Source organism: Dasypus novemcinctus, chromosome 17, assembly GCF_030445035.2.
Source record: "Dasypus novemcinctus isolate mDasNov1 chromosome 17, mDasNov1.1.hap2, whole genome shotgun sequence".
In the NCBI taxonomy this organism is placed as follows: Eukaryota; Metazoa; Chordata; class Mammalia; order Cingulata; family Dasypodidae; genus Dasypus; species Dasypus novemcinctus.
The window spans coordinates 41,733,712-41,748,880 of NC_080689.1; the positions used below are offsets into that span (position 1 = coordinate 41,733,712).

Sequence of the window (15,169 nt, forward strand, 5' to 3'; positions counted from 1 at the left end):
ATTTGAAAGAATTTTTAGGAATATTTGTTTCAAAATAATTAGTTAAGCAGGTTTAGAAGAACAACTTAATTTAATACTTTTGGAGTCAAATGATCAACTTCTATTTAAGCTACCAGCAGTTGCTGACAAAAGCCCTTGTCAGATTCCAAAGAAATGGAACCAGTCATGCAATGTCTTTTGATGGAAAGCCTTGAGAGTCTTAATATGAGAAAAAACTTCTTATTGACCAGAGGTAAATGAGCCAGTTCATAATTAAAGTTATTAATCCCCCCCTACCTCTGGCCGAGGGACTTACACAGCCTCTGTCACAGATATGCCAGTAACTGGCAGGAACCATTGAGCAAAGAATACCCAGACAGTATTTCAGGGATGTGAACATGGGCAAATGGCATAAAAAATCTGATGGGTAACCCTCACTCTACCCTGGCATTTAGAGACAACCTCAGAAGGAAAGGGATAAGGAGTTAGAAGTCCCAAACTGACAGAGGTTATTTCCTCCATCTTGACAGATGGCAGGGAAGGGCATTGCACAGCTCCAGAAGACACTGCATATAGCATTCTTTATGTGTAGGTTGTGCCTGGAGTTTTGCACTGCACAGAGGCTGGCAACGGACTCTGAGAAAGAATATTCTAAACAGAACGTAATTTCAACTATAGGAAAGAAGCTTCTATTCCTTGAATTTGTAACCTGGATCCTTACGTGCTATACTTCAGCACTGAAGTGATTTTTGAACCATTCTGATTGTACCATCTCATCATAAAATCACCACAGTCTACATCCTACTGCTATGGAGAGCAATGAGCCTCTCCTGGCCACACTGCTACCTTCCAGACAGTCCATCCTACTTGGACTGAATGAGAGCTCAGTATCAGAAGTGAGTCCACACAGCCCAAGCGTGTTTCCAAACAAAATCCTGGATTCACTGCAAATGGAAGAAAATGGTATAATTTTTCCCCATCAGCTCCAACAAATTGACGAGGTTTTCTATTTTACTGACACTATGTTGGTTTGCTATGGTTTAGAGGGTAGATAAGAAAGATGCCCATGTTTATTTGAATGGCTATAAAACTCCATTTCCAGTTATTTAGCAAGTCTAATTTAGCAGTATAGTGGAGACACAGCTCTCTCCTCCGCTATTTCCTATGCTGGGGCTTTGGTTCAGTTACTTTAAATGTACATGTGAAACAGTTGACTTGCTACTTTTCTCCTTTTTAAAGGTACTTCAAAGTCATTACTTTTATGGAAGTTACCGTATAAATCTACTCTCCTGTTATTCTTCTGAATATCTTCTTTAGCTTTCTGTGTCCTTTCCTAATCTTCTATGCCATGTTGAAAAGCATCCTTTACTGATAATGTACTATTGATGGATCTGCACTAGTCTATTCCCAGACTCTTATAAATCATTTTTCAGAATAAAAGTACTTGTAAGATCATTCTCTGAATATATTACTTGTAATCTAGAATTTAACTCACATTTTTCATTAACCTTTTCCCTTAAATTTAAAAACATTTCCATTTAACTGCATTTACAAAACAGCAACAAGCACTAAATAATTATCCCCAGAAGTTATAAGGTTCAGTTCAGTATTTTTGTTTTTTACATTAATAAGCCCTTCTGAGTTATTTTAAATCTAAATACAATTTGTTCTAAATTCCCTAATTTGGGCCTCAAACACTCTATTATATGTTTTTGTTTTTATTTTGTTTTAGTGCTGTGTTTACCATTCAATTTTGTCACAGCAGTATATCCATATATATTATTAATTTTCTTTCTCTAACTTAAAGGACTGATCAGATTATTTTTGTGCACGTGCAATAACAGTGATGATTCAGATTTCTCATTAGCTTTATTTTATCCTTGTGCTTTTACAATTAGCTTAGACTTGTAATTCTATACTAAAAAGTTAACCAAATATATTGAAGCCTTAAAGATATAAAAATACTCAGAAATATTCCTCCTAAGTGGTTAATAGCATTTAAGGAATTCTGGGTTCTTTAAGACAGGAAACTAAGGTAGCCAACCAACTACATTCTGTGATATCCTCTATTATTTTTTTAACTTCTTGAGGAAAGCTACTGATAATGATACATTTATTTTTTAGGGCTTATTTATGAAACTTTCAGTTTTTACAGGAACAAATTTTCACAAACTCCTCTCCTTTAAATTCCCTATATGACAGATAAATTTTTTTTGTCTTTATTTATTTTTTAATGTTACATTCAAGAAATGTGAGGTCCCCATATACCCCCCAGCCCCCTCACCCCACTCCTTCCCCCATAACAACAACCTCTCCAATCATCATGAGACATTCATTGCATTTGGTGAATACATCTCTGAGCACCACCGCACCTCATGGCCAATGGTCCAGAGTTGTACAGGGTTGATGAGCATGAGCTTTGAAACTAAATGTGCCTGAATCCAAGTGCACCTCTCTCTTACCATCTGTAAAATAATGAGTATACATTACCTCCCTAAACTTCAGTTTCCTATCTATAAAGTTGGGATGATGGTAGTATTTACCTTATGGGGTTGCTTCATGGATTAAATAAAATAATTCATGTAATAAAATTAGCATAGTATGCATACCAAATAACAAATATTAATTTAAAAGTATTTAACTTTCTAAACGAATTTCAAGTATGCCTTCTAAAATACTCTTAAGTTCATATTAAAAATAAGTATTGGAGGGTTAATTTTTAGGGTGATCGTTTCAGCAACATTAGAGTTTCCCTTTTTATGACCCATAAGAGTTAGGTTAGTATAGTTTGCAATGACATATTCTACTGCATTTCCTTAGTTTTTACATCAAATATGCTATTCAATTTTATGTTTTTCAGCAAATTTTATTGCAAATAACTATAGCCAGAAAGACACAATAAACCCTTGACTCTCACCAATCACATATTTAGTGGTTCTTCAGAAATTAGACATGGATTTAATAAAATATTTTTAGCAGAATTGCTATGACTTTCTTTGAGAATCTAAAGCTGTTCCCAGCCTGAATCACTTTATAGTTTCCAGAACATTTTATTCATATGTTCAAACTTCAGTTATGGTCATGTTAATGACTACTCATGGCTAGGTTTTTAATTAATTTACTAATAATATTTTCCCTCAGTATTATCATTGAGAAAATGATATTGCACAGTCATCCTCTCAAATTCAGTTTTAAAAGATGTTACTACACAGCTCTACATCAAACTGATAATATCTATATGATTATATTCTAAAAGTCTCTTCTTCATTTAATCTTCATATTATCATTTTGTTCCATGTTTTTAATGATTTGATCTTGTTTATCACATTTGCTGATTTGCTATTACATGATTATGCAAGCAACTTTACATGACATGATGCTTTGTCATTATAAAAGTTCAGAATGTAAACTCCATATGCAGTTATTTTGTGCCTTAGTTCATTGTTATTTTCCTAGCATCTAAAACAATGGCTAACATATAGTAGGCACACAGTAATGTATATTACATAAAAATTGACTCTCTAGTTTATGCATCTAAAACCATGTTTTACTCCAAATAAACTTTCATCAGCAATGATATTTAGAAATAAGTTTGGTATATTAAGTCCCTGGGATAAGACTCAGCACTCTATGGTCATGTTGCTGGTTAAAATACAAGACTTTATAGTTCATTTATTTGGCTACCAACAAAAGAAATTGTTGATTAATTTCCCATGGAAATACAAAAGATATCAAGTAGATTTTAAAAAGAGTATGGATGCATGTACATTAAAATAATAAAACATGGCTGAAAGACATTAAAGATAACCTAAATAATCAGATATACCATACTCATTAATTAAAAGACATTATGGATAAAATGGGAAATTTTCTCAAATTGATTCAGAGATTTACTACAAGTCCACCTCCAAATAAATCCCAGCAGATATTTTTTAAAAGAAATTTACAAACTATAGCATTTGTGTGGAAATACAAAGAATCTTGAATAGTTGAAAAATTATGAAAAAGATAAAGTTAGAAACTATACTACCTCATTTCAAGACTTCAAGGCTATAATAATCAGGACAGTGTGGTTCTGGCATAAGGATATATATGGAGAAAAAGGGGATGAAATTAAAAGTTCCAAAACAGACTCACCATATATGATCAACTAATATTCAAGAAAGGCACAAAGTTATTCATTCAATGGAGATAGGATAGTATTTTCAACATATGGTAATGAAACAAATGTATACCAATTTTGAAAAAATAAGCCTTAACCCTTACATAATACTATCCACAAAAATTAAGTCAATGTGAATCATAGTCCTAAACATAAAGCTAAAACACTAAAATGGTTAGAGGAAAACATAGGAGAAATATTCGTGCTGCTGAGGTGTTAAGATTTTGTAGGTTGGACTATAGAGACACATGCCATAACAGAATAAATTGATGCATTGGACTTCATCTCTCAAAAAAAATGAAGATACCATTTAAAAAAATTTAAAAGCTGCAGAACAAAAGAAATTACTCACCTTACATATATTACAAATGATTTGTATACACTCTATATTAAATACTCCCACAATTTAATAAGAATGTAACCATTTCAACAAAAAATGGGCCAATAATTCAATACTTATCAAGAGAAGATATGCAAAGAGATACTGAGCATTATTAGTCATTGGGTAAATGCAAATTAAAACCACAATGAGTTATACTACACACCAATTAGAATGATAAACATTAAAATGTCTGACAATACTAAGTATTAGTAAGGATGTGGCGTGAGTGCAGCTTTCATGCATTGCTGGTAGAAATGCAAAACGGCACAGCCACTTTGGAAAACAGTTTGGCAGTTTCTCATATAGTTAAACACTGATCATGTAAGAGTCAACGGTCACTTTCCAAGACCCAGATAAATGAAATCTATGTTCAAACAAATACTAGTGCTCAAATTTTCATAGGACTAAAAAATGGAAACAACTCAAATGTCCATCAATAAGTGAATGGGTAAAAATATTCCTGTAAATTCATACAAGAGAATATTACTCAGAAACTTAAAAGAAGGAACTACTGAAAAACAAAATAACATAAATAAACCTAAAATAGTGTGCTAAGGGAAAGAAGCTAGACACGATAGACTACATATTACACTAGCCCTTTTATATTAATCCCTAGGAAACATAAATATAACCAAAGAAATAGGGTAGGGTTGGGAGTATTGGATTAGAAAGGAGTACAAGGTAACTCTTTGAGGTGACAGAGATGTTGCATACTCTGTGCTAATGATTTTTCTACTACAAAAACTCACTCAAAATATACCTAAATGCATACTTTAAACGGGTACATTGCACTTTATATAAATTATACCTTAATAAATTGATTTTAAAAGGATGTCTGGGTGAAAATAATTGCTCATAATTACAGCATAATCATTAAGAATAGGACTTTAGAGACAAATAAGATCAAACATGTGTTCTGTCTTCACCCTTACAAGGTCTGTGACCTTAATCATGCTAGGGAATCTCTCTAAATCAGGGGTTCTTAACCGTTTTCGTTCTATGGGCCTCTTTTCCAGTCAGGTGAACACCATGGACACTTTACTAAGTCCACATCCTTCTGTGTATTATTTAATAAATACATCACATCTGCACCAACACTTCCCCATGAGAATGTTTTTTTCTGAAGTTCAATTTGAGGTCATGGACCACTGGTCAAGAACCCCTGCTCTAAATCTTAGTTCCTGCTTTTTAAAATAGAGATAATGATACATATCATATATATTTGTGGTATTAGATGCTACAATCCTAAATTAACTTGGCACTGCCAATGATAGCTAATAAGTTATTATATTAATAATAATTGCCATTATTACCATCATCAGCTAAATGCCTGCTGGAATTCTATAATGAGACTACTTGATTTTAAATAGAACTTTCATACCTTCAGTCATAGTACTCTTTTCATAACAGAAGTAATGGATGGTTAGGGTTTGTAACTAGAGAGAGCTGTCAGTAGAAAACACTATCTGGATTTGAAGTATTATCTGCTTCTGGGACACAGGAGCTAATTTCCAAAAGTCACAATATCTGCTATCTGCTCTACGCAATATTCACCTGAAACATTTGGTAACAGTTCCAGTTTTTAACCAAAGGAAGCACTGAAATGGGTAAAAATGGCTAATTACATGGAATTTGAATACCATTTTAACACTTACATAATCCTCCTTAAAACTCAGTATCTTTATCTTTTAATGAAAATATCTGCAGGAATAACTTGCATTATGAACTGCTTCCTGGATACATCACACCCTTAAAATAAATAGAACAGAAAATAATGTAGATACTCAGTGAAAACATTTAAAAATCAAATTCTCTAAGTGTAAATACAATTTTGTTTGGGATTGAGTAATGCTTTTGTCTTGGAACTAAGTGACTAAAACATGTTTTAATCCATGGTTTGTTATAGAGAAAAATCCTCAGGAGGTGGAGGGATTACTGTTTTGAAACAAGAAAATGCCTTTAGGCAAAACAAATTAGATAAAAAATAATATTTGAGATTTATAGCTTATGTTGTCATTTACTTTGTAAAGGCATTCTGATAGAAGTAGAACAATGGTTTTGTGCTTTAAAAATATACTTAAAACCAATGCTAGCTGTCTATGCACTGAAATGATTAAAGTATAACATTTTAAAAAATGCAAATAGAAAAATATACTCACTTAAGAAATTAAGCCCTAATAAGAGCAAAGAGGAAATAAGATTAGTGGGTAAAGAACTTCGGTAATTTCAGACCCATTTTGAACCAAAAAACAAAGAAAAGAGAATATTTTCAGTTGGATTAAAGTATTTGGCTTCTTCAACCGAGATTTCCTTAAATAGGTGAATGATAAACTGTGGGAAATGCGTATAATAGAACAGTGTTCAGCAATAATAAGCAATGAGCTACCAAGCCTTGTAAAAGCATGAATGGATCTTAAATGCATATTGCTAAGTGAAAATCTGAAAATCATATTGTATGATTCCATTCATATAACATTCTGGGAGAGGAAAACCATAGAAACTATAAATAGATGAGTGGTTGCCAGGGTTTGGGAAGACTGGGTGTTACATAGGTGAAACACAAGGGAATTTTTAGGGCAATGAAACTAATCTGTATGATACTGTAATAGTGGATATATGACAATGCATTTGTCAAAATCCATGGAAGCTCATAGAAAAGAGTAAATCTTAATGGATGCATATTTAAAAAATAATTTAGGAGGTCAGGTGTCCCAAGAGGAATTCAGATTGTGACAAAAGATTCTAACTGTGTCACAAACATATGAAATAAAATAATGAAAGGTGGTGAAGGAAGGAAGGACCGGCCTAAGCAACTTTAGAAATGAATTAAATCTGAAAAACTAGTTCTGAAACCACTAAAGTTTTGTCCTGGAAATGAACAATTAAGTAACTGGGTATCAGATGATGCGAGCCAGTGTTCTCAATGATGGAGTGGGTGATCAAAAAAAAGCAGAGAAGGTTAGAAAGGTCCACATGTTTAGCCTATTACAGATACAGAGGGATATAGATTTGTGTACATGTATACTTTCGTATATATAAATATATTTCCTTGGTCTGTCTGCTGAAGGGGCCTAGAATTAACATAACAGTAGCAATGGATACACTTAGTACCCAAGTCTTACTTTCTAACACCATTCTTCAATATAAGGAACCAAGATTCCTTGGAGAAATGACTAATTTAGGACTGGGGAAGGAAAGATACAAGATGTGCCTGAAGCATGTTTCAGTCCCAGAAATAAAGAAGGGTTTGAATAAACACACAGTGATGAAGTATGCCAAAGGGACATAAGAGCCTTTTAAAAGAGCTCCCAATTACCCAAACTGGAACAATTTGAAAAACCAAAATAAATAATGTAGTATCGAAATATATCAATAAACAAATATCAGTAAGTCCATACTGATATCAATGATTGAATGAACAAATAAATGGGAGAGAAGAAACAGATCTCCTACACAGAAGCATTTCAAATAATTAACATAAATACATAGTCCTTGAGGAGGGAAACATAAATCCTCCCTCTTTAAGTGTGAGCTGAGTTCAGTGAATTCCTTCCAAAGAGTACAGTCTGGAACAAGGGAACAAAGAGTAACTTTACAGTGGAGAAAGCCAATCAACACTGCCTCAGCCAAGTGGCCAAGGTTAACATTAACAGTGATGAGTCTTGTTGGTGCATGCACCCTTGATATGATGTGGTAAGAATGGCACTTTACCTCTGTAGTCTTCCTTTCCAAAACCCGCAACCCCAGTCTAATCATGAATAAATCCCAGTCAGTCTCATTGGAGGGATATTCTACCTGACTAGTACTCCTCCAAACTCTCAAAGTCATCAAAAACAGGAATGTCTTAGAAATTGTCAGAGCCAAGAGAAACGTAAGGTGACACAGCGACAAATGTAATGTGGTGTCCTGGATGGAATTCAGGAAGAGATAAAATAGGTAAAAACTGTGGAAACCTGAAAAAATTATGGACTTCAATTATAATTTATCAATATTAGTTCATTAATTTGACAAATGAGCCATACATTTATGTAAGTTTATGTAGGTTTATAGATATTTTTTAATATTTTCACAACTTTTTTGTAAGCCTAAAACTAATCTAAAATGAAAAGTTTATTATAAAACACTGATTCTGAACAAAACAATGCAAAAGGTCCAAATCTCTAAAGGAAAATACACAATCTATTTACATAAACTGAATGTAAACTGCTAGCACAAGCTATATATCATAAAAGTGTGTGTCATTAGTTGAGTCAAAATTGAAAGAATGTATAGTAAAGGAAATAACTCAGTTTTTTCTTAAACTGACAAACTTACCCAATTAGCACTCTCAGATTTTCCATAAAATTTCAATGCCTTACCCTTTTCTGTTCCAAATAATAATGATTGATTTTTAAAAAATTTCTCTCCCCTTCCCCCCAGCCACCCCAGTTGTCTCTTCTCTGTGTCCCTTTGCTGCGTGTTCTTCTTTGTCCACTTCTGTTGTTGTCAGTAGCACAGGGAACCTGTGTTTTCTTTTTGTTGCGTCATCTTGTTGTGTCAGCTCTCTATGTGTGCGGCACCATTCCTGGGCAGGATGAACTTTCTTTTGCAGTGTGCGGCTCTCCTTACGGGGCGCACTACTTGCGCATGGGGCTCACCTATGCGGGGACACCCCTGTGTGGCAGTGCACTCCTTGCGCGCATCAGCACTGTGTGTGGGCCAGCTCCACACAGGTCAAGGAGGCCCAGGGTTTGAACCACGGACCTCCCATGTGGTAGACGGACGCCCTATCCACTGGGCCAAGTCTGCTTCCCTGATTATTTTTTATTTGACATAGAGGTCCACCAATGATTAGCCATTTTGTTCTTGGATTCATTATTTTAGTGTGTGTGTGTTTCCATCAGAAGATCAAAGGAGTGACTCAAGTTCCAACATTAAAATAACTTTCTCTCCTATCACTTTAACAGTATTTCCTTACTAGGCAGTACTACAGATAAAGACACCATAAAGCTATAAGATTGTAGGCATAAATTAAATATGAGAAAAATGGCTGCCACTTAAAATTAAAGTAAAAAAATTAATAAGGTTTATAGAACTTTTTAGTTCTTTCTCTTCTGCTTCATTGATCATCTTCACCATGGCAACATCTTTTTCCGAAAGAAATTTTTTATTCTGTTTTCTTATTTAAAAGCTTTCCTAGTTCTCAACTACCCTTAGAACAAAATACAGATATTTTAAGCTGAGATTCGAAGTTCTCTGTAATCTTGTTCCAAATTAGCTTTCCAACCACACCTCCCAGACTGGAGCTATTATACTGATTTGCATTTTCATCCTTCCTCATTTTCCCAAGGAAAATCAACTTTTGCAGTAGAATAAATCTACCAACACCCAACCCTCTCTTTCATTCTGAACATTCTTACTGTGTCTGATCTTTTACCTCCTCTAACCATCGTTTATATGTCCCCTTGTGATAAGTAAAAAGAGAGAATCTATAATTATACAAATATATGACTTCAACCATGTATAATAATTATGTAATTATCGACAGAAAAAAATTTTAAAAATACAAATCTCTTAAACATGTCAATGGTTAGGTGGAAAGACTTAGATTTTTACTTTAATATCTTCTCTATTTTTCTTTGAATTTTATATTGATGAATATATACTATTTAATAACAATAATTAACATTTCAATTAAATCAATTTTCTTAAGAATATGAACCTTTTTGAGGGCAAATTATGTCATAGTCATCTTTGTCTATCACCCAGTTCCTAATGCACAGAGAACGTTTTATGAATTTTCCCTGAATTGTTAGACCGAATGAAAAGTCCAAACCCAATGAATTGCAAGGAATAGTAAAGTACCTATTTTGTAATAACAGAGCTTTTCTCTCTAATTATGCCAACAAATTACAATTCAGTTTATGCATTTTCAAGTACTGTTTTTCTCAGAGGATATTTTAAGAGTGGCTTATTTATCATGCACTCTCTGTTACTGCACATTTTTCAAAATTAGGAGTGTTGCCTAGTTGCTATTTTGTCCAATTAATATTTAGAACCCAGGATGACCATTTCTTTCAGACCCAGAGCCTGGCATCTGTTTAATGGTCTGATTCATGTCTTTGCTCATTTACCTCTAAAAGGTTTCTTGAGCTATAAATGGGAAAAGAACAGTGTCACCAGAGTCCTAAAAATGAGAATATAGGAAGATGCAGATAGAAACAGTACAGAGCGGTGACCCAGGCCATTTGCCAGGATACTATGAATAACTCTTCAGATCTAAGCCACAATATCTTTAATTTCTTGAAGGCACTGTGCATCAATTCACTGACTCCAGACAAAGGCATTAATCAGTGTCAATAAATATTTATCAGGCAACACAGCGCATCAGCGCATAAAGTGCTGTAGAAAATTCGTTTTAAAGTATTTTGTCCCTACCCTTAACACTATTTTCAACTTATAAACAACACAGATTTGATGACTATGGAAACCATATCTTTAACACTTTCTTTGTTTTTTAAGGGAACAATTAAGTACCTTATAAAGATGCACATTGTGTTACTATCTGGACCAGATTTGAGTAGAAATGTATATATTTTCCTGACTGGGAGAAAAGTTCTGTTCACTAACCATAATAGATTCAAACACAGTGTCACTAAAATGCCTTAAATAAGACTACCTTTTAGTCTGTTCTGTTTGGTTTTTCAAATGGTCTTTTTCCTACCTCACCCCTTGTGGTAATCAGACATAATATACTCCACTCTACTTCAGATTAACTATATTGAATGCATTTTTAAATAACTCATTCTTAAGACTATGAATCTTTTAGCTTAATTTAGGATTTTCCTAAATTATGAACTAATAATTGACTAGAATATAGTTATTGGCCTTGCGCCTTCCTACAAGCTTGTGCACCAGAATGTGTTATATCTTAAGTATCTTCCATATTTTCTAACTTCTCCAAGTACTTTTTAAACTACCCCCTCGCTGTTCACAAAAACATAAAAGGATGTCAATGTCAATATCTTAGATTAACACATTCTCATTTCATTTCTTTTTTTCTAGCCAACCAACTCTGCTACTTCATCACCATTTAGAGCATCCAAATTGATCAGGAAAGTTTCCTGCGACCTCCTGCCCAAGACAAAGCCAAGGACAATCACCAGGTATCTCCAAGCTGAGAAATGCTGATCAATGGAAAATAGAACTACTTCTATTGCAGCTAGAGGAAAGCATTTTCAGCTTTTTTTCCCTCCTTCATGCTACTTGCCAAACAAAAAAAAAAAAAAGAAAACACTTTTAATGTACATGGCAGAGAAGAATAGAAGCCATACTTGTAGTAAGTAGAGTTAGTCTTTAATAACATCAGGCTACCATAAATACAGTAAAGGAGCTCTTCATTTCCTTTCTATTTCTATCCCTGTGAAACAGCCCCATCAAAAATGCATTTCAAGAAAATGAATTTGCTCCAACTTCCACTCTGAACAAGTAACTGCAATAATAAAATGAATTTGAAAAAGGACCAAAGAACTTAACAGTAAAAGAAAGTTATTAGAAAACAAAGAAGGGACAAGGTACAGATACAGATTATTTTACAATCTCAATAAATATAACATAATTTAGTTAAACATAGCTACCTGTAGAAATAAAAATACCCTCGAGTATTGTGCTATAAAGGAAAAAGCGTGGAGTTTCCAAATCAGAATCTTTATTGATCTAGCTGGAGACAGAGAAAAATAATTAACTTCTCTTATTCCATGTCCTCATCTATAAAATGGATATAATAATACCTACCCCAAAAGTTGTTTTGAAGGCCCATTAACCTAATATAAATGCAAATTCATACCAGTGTCAAAAAATATTGTCATTTTTATGATAGACAAATAAGTATAATAGAGGTCATATGTATGGTACATTAGTTTCCTTGATTAGGATATGAGTCTAAGAATATTAAAATTTTAAACTATGAAAATGTTTAAAAGCTGTCATGTTTGCCAGTTCTCTATTCTTTACACTTATACTAACACTGAAAAAACTGAAATAAAATTGGAGACCATCCAACATGTTCTCTTTTTTTGGAAACGAATTTGTTCATTATTTAGAATTTGGAGATGGAAATGGGAAATATACACATTGAAAGAAAAGTTACTAGGATGAATCCCAGTGATTGAGAGCAATGGGCACCATCATTATATTTGTTGCAAAATTTTGGATAACATGATTATCCTTCAATAGATATTGTATTGTCATGAGTGGTAAAGTTAATGGTGATTTTTGAGAATATTCACTCACTGCTTGTTTAATAATAATAATGTCAGTATTTTTCAAAAACATCTAAATTTACAAAACAATTCTACACTTCCTTAAAGTTATAAAATCCCTCTATGCCTTTCTCACCTGAACATTAAGAGAACTTTAAGGCTTTGTGTTTTTTATTTGCTAATTTTTCATTTTGAAATAGTGTCAGGTTTTCAAGAAAGTTACAAAAATAGTACTAAAGTTCCTAAACAAATAATTGAGTAAATATGCAAAGAGGGAGAAAGGAAAGCTCTTCCTTATAAATAACAAGTATAGAAAGAATGATGGAATTATAAAATCACCATTTGGCAAACTACAGAGCATTAATTATTCTGGGCAAAAATTGGGGGACAAATCTATGACCAGAAACAGGATATGTGCACAGTCGCAAAGCCTCTACAGAAAGTACTTATCCAATGTAAAGGGAAAAACAATAAATTTATATTAGCAAAACCTGGCAGACACCAATTCAACTACATGATCAAAATTAACATTGCTAACAATGAGACATGGATATCATGTAGACCCTGACATGATGCACTAAGTAAGGCACAACTTCACTTTATTTTATTTTATTTTATTTTTTAGGAGATAGCAGGGAATGAACCCAGGACCTCGTACATGGGAAGCAGGTGCTTAACCACTTGAGCTACATCTGCTTGCACAGCTTGACTTTTGTGGCATTCTGGCCAAGAATAAGATATTTAAATTGGAAAAAGTTTCCCAAGAATTTCTCTCAAACATTTCTTTCAGATGATCTCTAAATGGATAATCTGTCTGAAAGTATGTAAAGTCAAAGGAAATTGGGATCAGTTAGAATGTCAAAGTAAATTAGGACCAGCTAGAATGTATCGGCTGGAGAGTTTTTAGCTTAAATGCCTTACACAATAAAGGCATTTATTATTAAACCCATGAATATAATTAATTATATTTTTTAAAAAAACAAAATACAAGCACTGATTGATTCTCCCCCATATGTCACTATACTTCATTTTCATAATAGGCACAAGATTTAGCTGGCGAGAATATAAATTTGTCCCAGAGCTCTTTTAAAAATACTTTTGAATGGTATATCAAAACCCAAATACTTATTTTTAAAGATACAACTCCAAACTCAGGTATAGAAAAAGTGAACATGGAGGAAAATAGCAATTTTATTTACCTATTGCTAAGTAAAAAATTACCTCAAATCTTAGTATCTTAAAACAACAAACTCATTTTCTCACACCTACTATACATCAGGAATCGGGGACTGGCTCACATGGTTGGTTCCAGTAGAAGGTCTTCACAAGGTTTCAGTCTGAAAGCTCAACTAGGCAAGGAGTCACTTCTTTCCTCTGTCACATGGGCTCCCATGGCTCCCCGAGTTTTCTCAGGGCACACAGCTGGCTTCCTTCAGGGTGAGTGATCCAAGAGACAGCAAGAGTCAGAAAGACCATGACAAAAGCCAAAGACCCTTTGCATGACCTAGTTTCTGAAGTCACATACTGTCACTTCTGCCATATTTTATTTATTAGAAATGAGTCATTAAGACCATCTAGCATTCAAGGGGAGGGGAATTAGGCTCTATCTCTTGAAGGGAAGAGTATCAAGAATGTATAGGCAAATTTAAAACCACCACAATTACATGTTTATGCCTAAGTAATAGCCCTACATGGAAGTTGAGAACCTTTGGCCTTTGTCTCTCTCTAAGTTGGCCATCTTTCCAAACTGCTCAGCTGGCCTCCACCTCATAAGTTTCATTCTTCCAACTGATGGCCAGCATGTGAATCCTCCTCATTTTTATTCTTCCTCTAGAACAAATGCTTGTAGTTTTCTTGTTTCTAAATTTTCATTTGCTCCCCTCTGGAAGCCAAAAGAAAGTAATTTATGCTGATAATTGGTTTTGCAAACAATAGATAGAAGATATTTCTGAATGATTCCAGTTTACTTTACTTCAACACAGTTTTTCTTTGTTTTGCAAAATAAAAATTTCTAACACTACCCCAGAGCTGGTTCAATTATTACAGAAATAAAATTGACACGAAGTCAGAGACATACAGGTCCCTAGATGGTTTCTGTAACTTAGCTTCTAAAATAATCATTTAAAAGGGGATGTTTCTGCTAACAACCATCACCTTCATGGACAGTAATGTCGGAGGCTAATTTTTTCTAACCATACAGAAAGTATATGTCCTGAATTACAGATTCATAAATCATTCAAACTATAATAGTTTGTATTCTGAAAACCTGTATATTTTTCCAAACTTCAGGATATCATTTTAGAATGTGCTCAATATATTACCTAGCAAGACCCATGATAATTTTCATGAAGCCTGAATAGCCACAATTTATATTTATCCTTATTAGGAATAACACACAGGAAAATA

The 15,169-nt window shown here is 33.7% G+C and overlaps 1 long non-coding RNA gene across 1 annotated transcript in view; it reads left to right on the forward strand.

The window, feature by feature from the left end:
* Window positions 1-11,662, forward strand: part of LOC131273858 (uncharacterized) — a 91,774-nt gene extending 80,112 nt beyond the window's left edge. The window contains exon 3 of the long non-coding RNA XR_009181025.2: window positions 11,568-11,662. This is a non-coding gene — a long non-coding RNA (uncharacterized lncRNA). The remainder of the gene's footprint in view (window positions 1-11,567) is intronic.
* The last annotated feature ends 3,507 nt before the right edge of the window (window positions 11,663-15,169 follow it).